Genomic DNA, 17,643 nt, shown 5'->3' on the forward strand with positions numbered 1-17,643 from the left:
AGTATATTCACCGTGACTAAATATATTACGTTATGCTGCCCTCCCCAATAACACTAACTAGCATGACAGAGTGCAACTGGAATCAAAGGCTTGTATAATGAGGCTTTGTTCTCTGCCAGTAACACTGATTACAGGTGAGACATTGCCCTGTTAGGACCACGACTTCCATGTGTACCTTTGGTTATAAGAGAGCGGTGCATAGAGTTTACGGGCGGGTTGGGTGGTTTAATTGCTGTGGTGCTAACATTTCCAGATGTTCCAAATTTGGTCAACATATTCTCATGTATACTGGTCACTGCTAGATGGTTCAAAGTAATACATCTGTGCTTTCTTTTCAGTCCCCATGCACCTCCGTGGGCAATGTTTTATTGCATTTTCACCCTTATTTTGACAAACAATTGGGGCTGGTTTACCACAGGGATACATGGAAAGCCCAATCCTTTTTAGCCATGACTTCAAAGAAGTTGTTATATTTGTTCAAATGGTTTGCGAGACACATTGGCAACCTGCAACTCCCTATTGATGTTTCCTATGAATCGCTTGACCATGCCATTGGCCTGAGGCCAGCGGGGTGTGATTTTGCAGTGCTTGAAACCCCTGTATTGTGCAAAGTTGGCAAAATGTATGCTGGTAAATGGCAGGCCATTGTCTGATTTTTGTAATGCCATATGCCATCAGTATGCGATCCAGTGCTGGTATGACAGCCTCTGCTGCCATAGAGGAGATGATCTGTACCGCCGGGAATCTTGAGTATTCATCCATCACCACCAGTGCTTACGTGCCATCCTGCATTGGACCAAAAATGTCAATCGCCACTTCTTTCCATACTCCTTCGGGTAATGGTGACATCTGCAATGGATTTGGTTGGGGAAGTGGAGCTACCACGCAAGAAACGGCACAGTTCTTCAGGGTTTCCTCAACCTGTGGGCCCATCCCGGGAACCATTTCTTTTGAGGAAGCAGTTTCTATGTGGACACCCCTTCCCTATGTTCTGCATGTGCTAGATCCACAACTTGCTGACACAGTGACTTGGGAAGAACAATGTTGCACCCTTTCATGATGACATGATCTGCAGTGACTGTGGGCTCATCCTGCACCATCATCATGCGTGCGTATGACATTGTTCTTAGCAATGGCATCTAGTTGTTTTTCCATTTCCTTGGCATTACTCATCTTTCCCTGGCTAAAGCACTGAGTGATGATGGCAAGGGCTTTGTCTGTTGCTCATTCATGTTAAAGCATCCTCTGCGCTACCGGGAACGGCTTTATTTGATGGATGACGCAAGTCTTCAACATGAGGTGTTCCAGTCGGGTGACGTGAGAGATTATCAGCCATTTTATTTTATCCTTGCCAGGTCTGTGTCAGATAGTGAACTTGCAGTTTTGTAATTGGAGGCCCCTTCTCGCTATGGCGGAGGCATCCACGCTTCCGGGTTCCCGTAAATGGTGAGAAGAGCCTGGTGATCCATGGCCACAGTGAAAGCCTTGCCAAACAGGAATAGATGGAAGTGCTCACAGGCCCAGATGACCGCCAGGCTCTCCTTCTCAGCCTGTGAGTACTTTTGTTCTGTGGATGTCAATCTGCGACTGGCATAAGAAACAACTCTCTTAATGTGTGGTGTCTTAGGGTCATATTGAGCCAAGACTGCTCCAAGGCCTATGGAGCTGGCTTCGACCGTCACCTCTGTCTCTTTGGAAGAACTAAAATGCGCCATGTTAGTGGCAGATGTGATGTTTGCTCTGATGGTCTCAAAACTGTACCCACACTCCGGGGACCACGTGAAGTTCTGGTGTTCTCTGGTCAATTCTCTGAGTGAGGCACTAACTGTGGCATAATTCTCCAGGTACCAGAGCAATAGCTTGCAAGACCTAAAAATTATCGGAGATCTGATATATTTGTCGTACTTGGGGTCTCTTTTAAGGCCTTAACTTTGTCAGGGTCGGGCGAATACTGTTAAAATGGAGTTCTAAACTCTGACCTGGTGGCCAGATGTTTAGGAGGCCACCCTAGTTTAGTGGAACAGGGGAACCTTCTGGACAAGCCAGCCCAATCTAGGTAGCTTGACAGGTGGTCAGGACTAAGTCTCAGGAGGGGTGAGAGTGATCAGAAGCCCACAATGAGCACACACAGTAATGAACCATGAATGACTCTTAGACACGTGCATACAAAAAATATCTATACATTTATTGTCGGACAGACCAATAGACACAAATAGACTTCAATTATGTAAAAACAGATACCACACAAACGTTATACTAGATAACATATATACAATACATTTCCTAATGCGACAAAGAAGTAAAACACAGCCACCACCTGTAAAGAGAAGGGTGAATGAACACACTAGGAGCACTAGATAATTCTTCAGAGTCGTTCCCTAACTTTCGAGTCCAGCTCTAAGAAGTGATGAGTCTTGTGCTCAACAGTACACTTGTAGAGGAGCTACTGGATGCCTCTTCAAGAAGTCCAGCCCCCATCCTTCCAATATGTTAGAAGCCAGAAATCACATCATTTACAACACCAGTGATCATGCATATCCCACGAAGAGTCTTCCAGAAAAGGTATCCATTGAGAAAACCCTATCTGATGTAACCCCGTAGAGATGACAACCTCTTGGAGGAGATCCCCGAAGGAATATGAAGATGAGAGAAGGAGAGGTTGGTGATGTCCCAAGAAGCAAGCTTGACACACTGAGAAGAGTGGCTGAAGGAGAGAATGTATAGAACTTATAGAATCTGATGACAAAGTAAAATAATCGAGTAACTTTCATGTGCAATGTGAAGATTACACGTGTGAAAAGCACTGCAGAAAATGTGTAGTGTGCCGCCCCGCACGCTGTGATCCCTGCGATGTCAGCTCCTGCCACTAACGTGGGTTGGAGCTGATGCTGCAGTGTGCTTTTCTTTTTTTTTCTTCCGTGTCCCCCGCTTTCCGAAATGCTAAGCGGGGGACTGCCTCGGAACCCCCTGCCCCCATTACTGCACCGAGGTGGAGCGGGGGACACCCCCGCAACCCCCGCTCTGCTTGGGTGCAGTAAATGTCACCCTCATTCTGTGCACCTCCAAAGTCGCAGTGACTGCGGGGGTGCACAAATGAGGGCGACATTTTAGTACAATACCTTAAAAAAGCTTCTGAGAAATGGCAACATAGTCGAAGACTTAGGGAAACCATAGTTTCCCAGTACTGACATCTGAAGGATGAGTAATTTTCCCGTAACAAGTGAGCAAAAGCCCAGGGGAGCGCAGTTGAAGGCTGTGCTTCACTTGCAAAAATCAGGATAGGGTAGCCAAACAAAAGCAAAAGGTTTGGGGGGGGTTCATAAGTGGAGATACAATTACACATTGATGACATCTTTTCTAACACATACCTTGGTCAGAAAATATGTGCCCAAAGAATTTTAGAGTGCTTTGTTTGAACTCACACTTGCCATTATTTAAAGTCACCCGGGCGGCTTCATGTGCCATGCAGACTTGGTATAGGGTGCAATTGTGCTTCTGAAAGGTCTTGCCACATACTAGAATGTTATCACTATAATTCAAACAGTTTGGGATATTTTTTATGACCTTATGAATTTCCTCTTGGAATATTTAAGCCGCCGAGGATATCCCAAAACCCAGCCTCCAGTAGCGATAGAGCCCCATGTGAGTTATGAAAGCGGTGATATATCGTGACGTTCCAGCTGGTGGTAGTCTTTGTTAAGGTCCAGCATCGAGAACACAGTCGCTCAGTTGAGAAGAATTATGTCAGTGATTCTGGGAGCCTGATATCACTCTCATTGTATCGCCACATTTGGATGTTGCATGTGTGCACAAAGTCAGATGGACCCTTCAGCTGATTTCTCCGGGACGGGTACAATGGGTGATACCCGTGGAGTGGGCCCCACTGCCGGCTCGATGATGTTGAGATCCAGTAAGCGATAGAACTCCTCTTCTACCTGCTTTTGGATGTTTATTTTTATGTCCCTATAATGCTGTGCAATGGGTTTGACTGTTGGGTCAATGTGGAGATGCACCTTACAGTTCTTTAGTTTTCCAATGCCTTTGAAGAGATTGGGGAATGCCCTTCACCACATCCCCGTCCGGGCAAAGATATTTATGAGCCATTGATGTGGACCTGGCCCATGCCCATGCGGAAACTTAGGATGCACCCACTATTAGCTTTGGTGGCGAGCACATGTATTTGGATGCCAGCTGTGTGGGACTTGTGCGTGCAGACTATGTGAACACTCCTTTGCACTGCAATGGGTTGTTGGAGCCGTATGGGTATATGTCCACTGCCGATGTTCTTAGCTTTGGCGGGTGTGGCAGTCGATTGTATGGGCCTCATCACGACTTGGACGGTAATGCCGGCGCTATTAGCGCCGGCACTATCTGCCCTACCGCCGAACCCCCTGGCGCTAATAGCGCTGGATCACGAGTTCGGTGATAATGGTATTCCCCATTCAGCCCATTCGGGAATGCCCCATTCCCCATTGGGCTCAATGGGGAAATTTCGCGCTCATATCGCCGGCGGATTTCCCGCCGGCGGTATAAGCGCAAATTTTCGGCGGATTTCCCCCCAGCTCAGAGCTGGGGCGAAATCCACCAAAGCCCTGATTTGGCGGACCCTTAAATCCGGCGGTAATAGCGCTACCGCCGGATTTAGGGCTTACCGCCAAAGTCGTGATGAGGCCCTATATGTCTTCACCAAAGTCGCTCACTTTAAATTCACCTGAGCCCCCTCATTTGCACAGAGAAAGCAGAAAAACATGTGTTGTGATTAAGGAAGCACTAACGAGAACAAGTTACCCGATGAGCGTCTTATTTAATATTTTAGTGTCCTGCTACTATGCCACCCTAAAACGAAGAACTCCTTGGCGTGCCTTAACGTCAAGGTATTATACACCCCGCCACTGGGAACATGGAAAAGTCGTCCGTTTTAAATGCTCTAATATTTATTGTTTAAGGTAACGTGAACAGATGAAATAAACACTGCTTTAAAAACATTCATTTTAAATTTTAAATGAGTTTTCCTTTCAATATGTGCTACCTTGGTTGACCGTTAGATGGCAGCGTTCGCTCGTTAGTCGCGCCACGTCTTTCTGCATGGTGAGAATTTTTGTTTCTTCACCGAAGGTGGTCTTAAAATGGCAACATAGAATAACTTTTGTGACCCCAAGGGTAACGGCGCAGGAGACCCTAAATTTCTGAGGGCGCAGCCTTGGGTGAGGACGGCCTGTTGCTACTGAAACAAGCAGAAAGCAAAATGCTCAGGTCTGAACATCAGATCCATTAGTCGCTGAATATGCATGACACATTTTTGCCGTTCCATTGTAATACTTTTGACTTGAGGAGCATTTTGCAGGATCACAGCAGGGAAGTGCTCTTGTAAAAAAAAAAAAAGAAAAAAGAACAAAAACCTCCAGTGTAGAATGGTGGTCAAACTCAGACCTTCCAAAAGAGTATCTACATTTATCAGTCAGTCCAATGCAGGCCAGTGGAGTAAGTGACCAGCACTAGCCTTTCAAGGCTTTAATGGGCCCTACAATGCCCATCTAGGCTCAACTTTCTGTTCAAATGTTTTGGACTGGAAGAATATTTTTGAAGGTCATACCCACAGTAGAATCGTGAACTTTGTTGTCTCTGTATATATATTATGCTGACATGGTATTTGTATTTTTTTGTATTTGTTTAATATTCATATCGCGCATCAAACCCTGAGGTAGCTAGGCGCTTGAAAGCTTAGGGGTTACATACATAAGAAGGCAGACAAAATACAATCAGGTGTAAGGACAATAAATGGGACCCTGGTTACAGGTGGGTCACATCAAAGCCATAGATAGCAGAGAATCGATAACATACAGCAAAGCGATATCATACATAGTCAAAGCAATATCATACATAGTCAATGAACGGTATCTTAATGGTGAGGCGTGATGCTCAGCCAATTTCTTATGCTGGCTTTGAAGGAGAGGAAGGAAGGTTCCTGTCTGAGAGGGATGGGGATGGAGTTCCAACGTTTCGCAGCTTTAGCAGGGAAGCTAGCACCTGCGGCAGTTTTGAGATTGAACCTTGGTACCACCAGACTATGGGATAGGGAAGATCTGGTAGTGTGTGTAGGTTTGTGTATACACATTTTGTCTGCCAGATATTACGGGCTGAGTTTGTGAGGCATTTGTGCGTGATGGCCAAGGGGCCTAGTGTGATTCTGTCACGGATGGGCAGCCAGTTGATGTTGTGTCTAGGAGTGGATATATGACAGGATTTGGGGAAACTGAGTGCAGCTCTCAGTGAGTTATTTTGGAGTACCTGGAGCCTATTTAGTTTTTGTTCAGAGGAACCAAGGAATAATGTATTGCAGTTGTCCAGTTTAGATAGAGCGAGAGCTCTAGCTAGCGTTAGACAGCTGCTTGTGGAAAGATAAGATTTACAACTGTAGATCAGTTTGTTAGTGTAGGCCGTGGAAGACGCAACACTGCTGACCTGCTTTTTAAGAGAAAGAGTTGAGTCAAGGTAGACCCCCAATGTTTTTATCTCTTTGGAAACGTGGATGATGTTACCGTCAATGACGAAAGAAGTGTATCTGGTGCCTGAGTGCCGACGATCATTAACTCGGTCTTATTGTCATTGAGGCATAGACTGTTGGTGGCCATCCACGCTTGGATTTCACTGTAGATGTTGTTTAGCAATTTCGAGTCGTGATCATAGCAGCCAGTGAGTGGGATGAGGACTTGGGTGTCATCTGCATAGTTGATGTAGATGACACCCAGGTTGTCCAGGCGGTCAAAGAGTAACTTTGTAAATATATTGTATAGTGTGGGCGACACACAGGAAACCTGAGGTATGCCATAGAGTATTGGTGTAGGATCAGCTGAGGCAGACGGGGAGAAGACTCTTGTAGTCCAGTTTGAAAGGAAGGATTTAATCCAGTCGGATGCATTGGTGGAGAATGCTGCCACTGTTTTAAGGTGCTTGGTAAGAATTTGGTTGAAGGCCGCAGAAAGTTCTAGGAGTAGGAGGACTGCTAGCTTACCTATGTCCTTCATCTCGTCCATTTGGATCTTTAGATCTAGGAGGGCTGTCTCAGTTCCATGTCTGGGTCTGAATCCTGATTGTCTGAGACCAAGGAGTTCATGGATCTGGATTTGCAGATAGGCCACCCGCTCCAGAATTTTTAACAGAAACGGGACGGTGGTGATGGGCCTATAATTAGTTGGGACATTAAGGTCGAGGGTTTTTTTAGGTTGTTGGGTACCTGATTGGATGAGAATGAGGAGTTATCAAAGAGTTGATGAAAGGGGCTAGGTTTTTAGCTCCCTCTTTAATGATGAAGGCTTGGCAAATATCTCCTTGGCAATGGGAAGGTTTTAGACTCTTTATGATGTCTTCAACTTCCTTTGGAGTCACTTAAGAGAAGGTGAAGGGAGGGCAGGAATGTGGGGTTTTCGGATGGTCACCGGCAGTGTGAGGATCGATAGTGAGGCTTGCTTTTTTGGCTTTGATCTTATTTTGGAGTAGAGTAATTTTACCTGCGAGGGCTTTCTGGATTTTGTACACCATTCTGCATTTTTGATGCAGTCTTGTGTAGGTGGTGCATGGGATTCGAGCGCTTTTAAGATACTGAAGAGTTCCTTAACACTGGATTTGGCATTATGGATTCTGGAATTATATGTTTCTTTTTTTGCAGAAAGGATAGCTGCTTTGTAGATAGTGGAGATTGACGTAAATGCAGTTTTATTGTTGATAGTGGGTGATTTGCGCCAGGTGGATTCAGCAGATCTTTTAATGTTTCTGAGGTTTTTTATTTCGGGGGTGAACCATTTATTGAGGTGGGCCAAGGGTTTGGCCTTCCTGAGTTTCAGCAGAATCCATTGCTGACTTAAGAGTATTGTTGTAGAGGTCTACAAAGTTAGTAGGGTCGAGCTTGTAAATTTGAGGGGTTGGATGCTGTCTATGGTGATGTTGGAACAGTTTCTAGAGAGTGAATGCATTAGCTTTCAAAGTCCCATAGACGTCTTCATTAGATGTTAGTGACATAGCTAAACATAGTACACATACACTGGACAATTCTACTAAATGTTTAATTTAACCTTGGTGGGTGGCGATAGAACATGCATGGGATGTCCTGCATAGGTATACATCTGGCATAAGGGGATGGCACACTTTGAAACAAATTCACAGTTCTAGCAGTGATGGGGCTCACACTTCAACAAGGAACATGTTAATAACAAAAATGTGTCGCACATAATATCCCTACAACAGTAGACAGGTGTTTTGCTGCCAGGTTTTTTTCCAATTCGTTTTTTAATGAAAAATAATAATTGAAAAACTCATAAAAAAAAAACAGCTGGGGGTGGGGAAGGGGATAAAAAGGTTAGGCGGTTGGGGATCAAATAGGAAAGGGGGTAGGGGGGCCCTAAATATAAAAACAAATATTTCAATGAGATTTTCCAATGAAAAATGTTAGTTATAAATCGAATCGAAAAAAATAAAAAACCTGGTGGTTTAAGAACATAGAGCCCCCTGCAACAATTAGCACACGCAATCCCTAACGTGGGCCCAGTAAGTTCAAAACATTAACGCTTAGCCATGTTACCCTAGAAACACACACAACTTGAAGTCAGGGTGCGCTGCTTCGCATCTACCCCGCACAGGGACTAAAGACAGATCTGTGTACAATGAATTGCTGCAGGCAGCCTACAGCTTTTCTAAAAAGCATTTCTCTATATCTCCTTGACAACCCCACCCAAGCAATCGTCTGCAGAGACTTGAATGTCCACTCAAACCTTAGAATATGTGCAATACTCTTTATGCTAAAGCATTCATTCAGATATAAGCGCGTGGTCTGCAGCCTCCATGCAGTATCAGGACCCGGCAGTGACTTCACTAGAGTTCCTCAACCTTACTGGATAGATACAATGTGACCACTACAAAGTAGTTCCCAATATCCAACGCTAACTCAATGAGATTTATACTTGGTAATGGCGTACTGGCTTTCACAGAATGTGGAAGATTGAAAATATGTTGTTGGGGCAAACTCCCATGTATGCCAGAGGGCCACTAGGAGTTCGCCGACTCTTAGAAGTCCCAACAGCTTCCTCAGGATAAATGGAGGACTCAGTCAACGGCAAGTTCAAACGGTGGTTTATTACAGACAAATCAAACAGGGATCATCACAGGAACAGGGAAAGTCCATGCACCTCACGACTTCTCCTGGCTCGCAGGCCAGTTTTGATGCAAAATTACGTCACTGATCCGTCATTACTGGGCCTTTCTCTAAAAATCTATCGGCCCTCCTAATTGGATACTGAGCCTGTTAGCACCTATAGTGGACACTATACATGTTATTCTACTGGCTCTCTCATGTCAAGTGGCTCTGCCTGGTCCATCCCCAAGTCACTTTCTATAACAATGTTGCAGTGTGGTGGGCTTACCATTGGTTCTGACCCGTTGCTACCCACCCCTAGGATACTGAGCTGTGGTTGACTAGAGCGGACGACCCCAGGCCTGGGATCTGCAAAGGTTGTAAGAATGACTATTTGTCTGCATTGTAACTTGTGTGTACCACAGTCTATGAGAGTGCTTCTTGGCTTGGTGCAACTCTTCTCTCATATTGTAGTATATTTGTTGCAGTCTTCTGTCTGGTAGCCTGAGATCAGCTCTCTTTCCCAGCGCTGGCCACTGTCTATTGTCTGCTTCGGCCGGGTCACGTGTTCCGAGACTAGAAATTTAAGCTGTGCAGCTCTGAATTGTGAGGAATTATTCATATTTAGTGCAGCTGGTGCTTTTGTCGTCTAACTAATGGAATGTCATCCGTATCTTGTGGTCTTGGCAGCGGGTCATGTCTCACACGTTTTGCTCTTTGTCCAGCCTGACTTCAGCTCAGCTCAGCTCTTGCTGAGAGGCCTGTGGTCTGCTGTAATCTTCCTAAACCATTATAATGCGGTTTCTACAATATCCATGCTACACTACATCCTCCATAGGTTAGTCAGGCTTGCTTCTGCCAGGTCCCATGGGTGCTCCTGCAGTTCCATAGGGTTATTCACATGTAAGCATCTGCAAGCCTTGCTCAGGATCTCTTGCGGTTTCGGCGTTGCTGCGTTTAGCTAATGGCAAAAATAATAAAGCAATGACAGTATGTATATGTGTCTGTCCTCCAACTATAGAACTGTAAACTCGTGTTCTTCATGTATTCAAGTGTGTGTTTTTGTTCCGGAGTGCGGATGGCGCGTGTGCTTCATGTCTAATGCTGCTAAGTCGTGGTGTCTCTAACGATGTCAGCAATCATGGCTTTTCGGTGTGCTCTTGGTCTGAAGGGCTGGTTGAGGGTGTATGGCTGGCTGAGGTGGTATCTCTCGACATACATGTCAACCATTGGTCCTTTGGGAATTCGTCCAAAATAGAATGGGTGATTGCAGTGTTTCCTGGCCTGCTTGCGCGTCATGAATTTTGTAGGAGGGGGTAGGCTTCCCCATCCGTCTTCAATGTTACCACTGGATGAGTGGCGCAAAGTCCACTTTTCTCTTACTTTGACTCGTGATTCATAATGGTTGCCAACCATTTGAGCTAGACACCCCAGATCGCCGTTGTCAATATATTGTGTCCTTGGCCATGAGGGGTGCTGAACAGTAGTGCCCCACAGCCATTGCTGAGAGGTCGTACTAGCAGGATGTGTTTGGGAGCTATTAAAGTGATTGCCTTGGCAACCCTGGCCATAACGTTGGTGATAGTGTGTTGTAGATCCTATATCTGTATTCAGACCTTTGTTTTATTGGGTTACTCATCTTCATCCACGTAAACTCCCAAGTGCTTCTGGTATTTGTGCAGCCACCGTTCAATACCATCATCTCGGATCCTGTAGTGTGAGCCTATTCTGTGTAAAGTGTCCGTTTTGTGTTTCAAATAGATCAATCTATGAATGTTCTTTCTTTCTCGCAGCGCCTGGCATGTGGCATCAACAGGGAAGAAACAGTCATACTGCAATCCTTTTTTCACAAAATGTATATTTTTAATAACAAATGGATAGTATTAGTGGGGATAGAGCACCCAAGGCATATTAAAGACACAACAATACAAAATGAGTATGGTCCAGTATGGACAACTGGATCTCAATGTGATAACACAAATGGTATACTGCTGTTTTAGGTGGATCAAAAACAGTTATGCAGTCACAGAAGTAGAACATAAACCCACATCAATGGACATGTATACAAAAGACACAAAAACAATGCTTCCAATGTACATTGTTTGAATAGTAATATCGTCGACACAACGGTGTTTCGGCCTAAAAGGAGCTGTGTAATGCAGCTATGTGAGCAGGCCTTCATCAGGACGTGTGGTAACCTTGGAGGTAGTCCTGGAGTCTCTATCTAAGAACAAAAAAATAGGGAATTGTCAGTGGAACTGTGACCTCGAATTAAAATGAAAGATTGCAGTATGACTAACTGTTTCTTTCCGGTATTAGATTGGAATTGTTGCTTTACCTCCCACCCTGAAATTTTGGTTCAGTTTATTTAAGTATTCCCTCCTGGGTTTTTCAGGGCTCTGCCAGGTGCCCTTTATTTAATTTAATGTGGCATCAACATACATCCCTTGTGGGCATTCCTTGCAATTAATGAGATGTACAATACTGGATGATTTGCAGTTGTGTGTCTCTTGTATCTGTATTGTTTGGTTCTGTGGGGCTGTTCTGACAGATTCAGTGCCGATGTGTTGTCAGAGTCTGCACCCCCTAACATTGCACAGGTGTGTTCCAATTCCCATTTGCTCTTGATCTTGTGGAAATGCGCTACTGTGCAGGGATCATGATAGATGTGTTGATTGGCTGTATGCAATTGACTGGGAAATCTCTTTCTTCTCATCATCCCTGCTGAATACAGGCTGTATGTCCTTAACAACTCTATTCAGCTGAGTTAGTGCTGGATCATAGGTGCCTACCAAGTGTATTTGTTCTGTAGCTCTGCTGACTCTGTATTATAGTAGGTCATATCTTGGTATTTACAATGTACATTCAAATTCCTTTCCTGGCTGAGTTTTCTTTTTGTATGAAGGATGTAGAGGGTGTGGCGAGTTGAGAGTCCCTTGGCTTCCTGTTGGAACATATGCATTGGCACAGGGAGGACCTGGCTGTTGATAATAGGCTGTTTTGTGTGGCTTGAAAGAAGGCTTGTCCTCTGAAGGTATTTTCGACTGTATGTTGGTCTACTGTATATAGCTGTTTCTAGGTGTCTTTTCCTTCCAACAGACACAGTTTGCACTGGCCATCATACTTTGCACTGGCCTTCATTCTTTGCACTGGCCTTCTTTCTTTGCACTGGCCTTCATAATTTGCACTGGCTCCCGATAACAAAAACATCAGCTAGCCTCCAAGACTATGTGCATAGTTTTTAAAAGTCCCTCACACCCCACAGCAAACCACCTGTTCCACAACTAAGCTCCTATATCTCTTGGCGGTCAACAAGATTGAGGCATGACAGGATATTGAAAATGCCATTTAAAAGGAGAGAGAAACTAGGAGGTCGCTCCTTCCCAGTCAACGCGATCAGGATTTGTAACACCCTACCTTTGATCTCTGTAGAAAATCCAACTTATTATCTTTCCGGAAAAAATGTAAGACCTTCTTATTTAATTTGTCACCATAAGTAGGCCTTTCCTTTTCCTTCTCATGCATAATACCTCATTTCTATAGCGCCGAGATACAAACACTGGCGACTGCTGCGTTCTGTAAACCCCCCACAGAACATCACATCAATATCACCCCTCAGAGTCATGATCCAATGAATTGGCTGCATATTATGAGGACAATGATACTTTAAACATGACACTGCGGATGTTAGTACATAATTTGCACAGACCACAGGTTATTCCAACATTACAGTAGGAAAAAGGTACCCTTACAGCTTTCGGTAAATTGGCACCAAAGTGAGGAACTTTATGGACTACGTTGAATGACAGATGGGTGTTAGTGATCCCTCAGCAGGGAAAGGTATTTTACATTGGGCCAACGGTTCCGGGGGACAAGAGCGGGCACAGGTTATAGCGCATGGGATGATGGAGAGGAATTAAAACAGATTGGGAGGATGAGCATTGAATTTTCAGCCTTGTTCGAAACATGACATAGAAAGGTTACTGTGATGGATCTGGATAATTAGTCCCTTCTCCCCAGAAGGGAGCCACCCCCTGTGAGGCTAGGGAGGTGAGCCCACTCCACAAGACCCTCCCTAGGGCTCTGGGCAAGTGGGACATCACTAGGAAAGACTCCTCCCTCGGGGACGAGTACTCCCAGTCCAGTGAGGGCCTCTCTGAAAGAACCATGTCATCTGCATACATGGGATTGGAAAACACTGCATGCTCCCTGTGCTTTGTTACAAGTACCAGCAATCATCCTTCCTCGCTAATGGCCTCAGGTAATGCTGACTGGTATCTTAGAGCCGCCGTAAATGAAGGACACATTGTTCTGATTGTGATGACGTATGTTGTTAGGGAGAATTCTCATAAATGTGCTAATTCCCTTCACCTTGGAGACCCCCAGCAACTTTGCTGGATTTTGAGGACTTGATTTTTTTTACCTGGAGAGAGTGTGTTCTTTGATTGTGGAGTTTTAGACAACTCCATTGGCATCATCTTTTCATATGTGTCACACGGCACCCTCAGTGCAGTGACACAGGGAAGCCTTTTAGGCTGTTCCAAGGTTTAAATACCTTCTCTGGGATACACTACTGTTTCCCAGAGAAAGTAAAGTGAAATTGACTTTACTAGTCCTTCCAAATTCTTAGACCCAGCACACACCATCTTACAATGGAGTGCTGGAGGGGTTACATAGTATCCCCTGTGTTTAAACACTCTTGTAGCAGTCCAATGCTACCCTTTCCTCTTGAAATGGCTGGTGGCAGTGGTTTTACAACGAACTACCATGATTTTTCCTGACCGCGAACACCGGTAGTGTTAAATCGCAGGAGCCATGTTTTTCAAGATGGCGTCTGAGCACCCTTTGTTTAAATAGGGCCCCGTCTTCTTTTTTCGCCATTTGCTTTTGGAAAGGTCCTTCTAGAGTTTGTCTCTACGTGCTAAACCAGGTTTGGTCCCATTGTTCGTATGCCTTTGGCAAGCTTCAGGACTGATGACCGCCTCTGGCGCCCGAGTTTCTGGGGTGGGCCGGTAGTGATGGAGGTGCCCGAGACTCCCTGTGCTTAGTCTCCTAGGAGACCCAAATGCACTCTGGCGTGATTGGCTGGCTGACTGTCCTTTGAGACTCCATGTGATGGGAAGCGCTGAAGCACCAGCTCCATTGTTATCAGTTCCTGAGCTTCAGTGAATTATCTGTCGGTAGGGGCCTGAACTACTGGCAGGTCAGGCCTGCCAGTAATTCACTGCCCCTACCGGCAGCCCTGGTGTGAGCCGGTCTGGAAACAATGCCAGAGCTGGAATTACCGGCTGTTTTACTGCCATTATTTCTGGACTGGCTCACTTGTAATAACCCCCTAAGTGTTTGAATTGAAGTCAACAAACCTACCACAGAGTCGCAGGACTTTAACCAGTCCCAGTGCCATAGGAGGTGGCATCAAAGAGAACACTTTCCAAAAGGATCCTGAAAGGATTTTTACCCCTGAAGGAATTGGTAAACCACGCAAAGAAATAAAACACAAGGAATTGCCTTTTGTTCCCCAGAGAGGGGGAAAACACAAACTGTATTTTAACTGACACACTATACTCAGGACTGGATATCGTGTAGGGGTATCCTAATTGATGTTTTGGGACTGAGAGAAATACTCCAAGAGCCAGGCAGGCGGAAGTACATGCCCAGGTGATTCTGCAAGCATCCTTTTCTTTCTAGAGTCTAGGTTTTTCTAACGTGGTGTAGGGCCAGTTAGGAATGTGGACTCTTTATTTTGGACTGCGACGAGCACCCTTAGCTTTTGTTTTTAAGGCAGGGAATTTCCCTCATAGTGATAGGGGCTGTTCGGCATTTTTCTTTTGTTTTGAAGTAACACCTATCTGCTGCGGGACGTTGTTGTCCCAGTCCTGCTCCTGGTTCGCCACAGCCCCTTAATTCAAAAAGGGAGGCTCTGTGGCAACATTTCATTCGTTTTTCGCAGAAACTCCATGGATTGAAATATGTGTTGTTTATAGGGTGTGCTTTCAGCAGAGGACCCGAGGCATTCCCGGCTAGACATTATACTGCATTGACACTGGTTAAACACTTATTTTCTAATTCCATTTGCCTCCTTCCTGTACCCTCTAGCGCCAAGATGCCTTCGGGCGCATGCTGCGCTTTATAAGTCTATATAACGTAACATAACTTATTGGATGATATTCTCACTCAGTTCTGAATTCCCAATAACATTACTTCCGACAGTGGCACACATTTTACTGCAGCATTCCAGGCATTATGTCATTTGATGCACGTAGAACAGAAGTCCATCTATGTTCTCCTGCAGGTGGAAGGACAGGGAGACAGGCTCAAGCAGGAATTTAGGGAAGACAGGCGTAAAATACTCTGCGAAGAAGAGGACCAAAGGCATTTGCATTTACCTTTTAGTTTACATACATTAAGAGGAAGAAAACATCCTGCCATGAAGTATTCCTCTTTCAAAGTATTGTTTGGGAGGGACATGCAGAGCACCAAATAACTATTGCCTCTAACCCAGGAGGTTGCAAAGGGGGTCATGGGGATTATATACAGGAATTGGTGAGGGGGTTACATAGCATTAGACAGGAGGTGTGGCGGAATAAAGAAACATCTGACCAGGTGACAGCACATTGCACTGAGAAAACAACAGACGCGAGGGGAAAGGAATTAAGAAATGTGGTTATTTCCCAAAACACTGGAAGACAGAAATGACTGACGCAATGCCTCCACTTGTTTGCAGCAAAGATATGTGGGAAGGGCCAGGAATGTCAAAAAGCTCATAACACGGCTAAAAAGACTGAGGGTTGCAGTGAACAGTCAGATCAAGATGCCAGCTGTGGGCGAGAAAGAACACTTTGTGTACCATGCAAACAGGGAAGATGATTGAGAAAAAAGGAGCATTTACTGACCATCCTGGGAGGATAGTTCAGGAGCAACGTGCTCGCCTTGGACAGGTTCGATCTCCGGGTCTGGAGCATTTACTGACCACCCTGGGAGGATAGTTAAGGAGCAACGTGCTCGCCTTGGACAGGTTCGATCTCCGGGTCTGGAGCATTTACTGACCATCCTGGGAGGATAGTTCAGGAGCAACGTGCTCGCCTTGGACAGGTTCGATCTCCGGGTCTGGAGCATTTACTGACCATCCTGGGAGGATAGTTAAGGAGCAACGTGGTCGCCTTGGACAGGTTCGATCTCCGGGTCTGGAGCATTTACTGACCATCCTGGGAGGATAGTTCAGGAGCAACGTGCTCGCCTTGGACAGGTTCGATCTCCGGGTCTGCGCTTCGAAAACCTCTGGGTATTAAGCGCGTTATGAATATCCAATTATCATTATAATCTTGAGGATTTTGTCCACAGCAGAGGCTGGGCATGGAGAGGAACACAATTGTTGGGCCATTGAGGCTGTTGCCGATTGTTATGGTTGTGACCACCTTCCCTGCTTGATGACCGCAGTGGGGATGGAAAGTATACAATGGAACTATCATTGTGATTCTGTGTCACGTTTGACTCTGGTGGCAAAATGTATAATGCAGAATGAGACCTTCACAGTGGAAGAAAAGGTGTTCCTAAGTTTATTATGGGGACTATCGCCTGAATAAAGGGGGGATTAGCTTGACATAACCTTAACATTTTAATGAATTCAGGATGTACATTTTAGACCAAGAGGCAGATGGGTGGCCTTGGGAATGACATTAATGGCTTTCAGGGTAGCGATAAGGTTGAAGGAGAAAGTGCAGGAATAGAATAGTGGAATAAACTTCCAGCAGGTGTTAGGATGTGGAATGATGAAGATTATGTAGTTTGATGGACGACAAAAGATGTAGTAATAGAGTATGAGAAAAGATGGAAATTCAGAGTGTGCATATGTAGTTTGTTCAACCTTATGATGCCAGTGAGAACAGTAAGTCTACTTAACAAACCAACACTTTTTTAATTTCCCTGCAGCATGGGGCCAAAGAGCTTGTGCAGAGAAGCAAACATGCTTTATCTCTGCTCACCACCATTTAATACTTCCATGAAGAGCAAGCATTGGCCTAATGGCATTTATGAACAAGCTGAAGGCTTTGCAGAGCCTGGGGCGGCCGCTTCCCCAAAGCTGATTTGAAGGAAATCCAAAATGACAGAGCAGCCTTGTAAAGAGGCCTGGCTTTGGTCCCCAATGTCCCAAATCAAACACAGGTGAATCTATTGAAAGTAGTTAATTGCAGCCCTTCATATATTCACATCCACAGGTGCAGACCTTCACAGAAAGCCCAACCCAGGGAGAGTGGTTACGTGGTATGTCGGCTCAGCATCCCAGCCAGGAAGTTTAGTGTTTGGAAAAGGGAGAGGTGAGCTGATGATTTTTACAGGAGGCCAAGGAAGGAGTTTGGAGAGACAGTGAGAGAGAGGCAGTGGTCGGGGATGGGAGGGGAGAACAGTCGTCAGGGGGAGGTAGTTGGTTTCGGACAGCAGGAGGAGGGTGCAGCAGAATACCAGGAGGAGGATGGCGCTGAACATGACCAGGAAGTGGTTGGAGCAAAGAGGCAGGAGGA

Source organism: Ambystoma mexicanum, chromosome 1q, assembly GCF_040938575.1.
Source record: "Ambystoma mexicanum isolate Mex_15411 chromosome 1q, UKY_AmexF1_1, whole genome shotgun sequence".
Lineage (NCBI taxonomy): Eukaryota > Metazoa > Chordata > Amphibia > Caudata > Ambystomatidae > Ambystoma > Ambystoma mexicanum.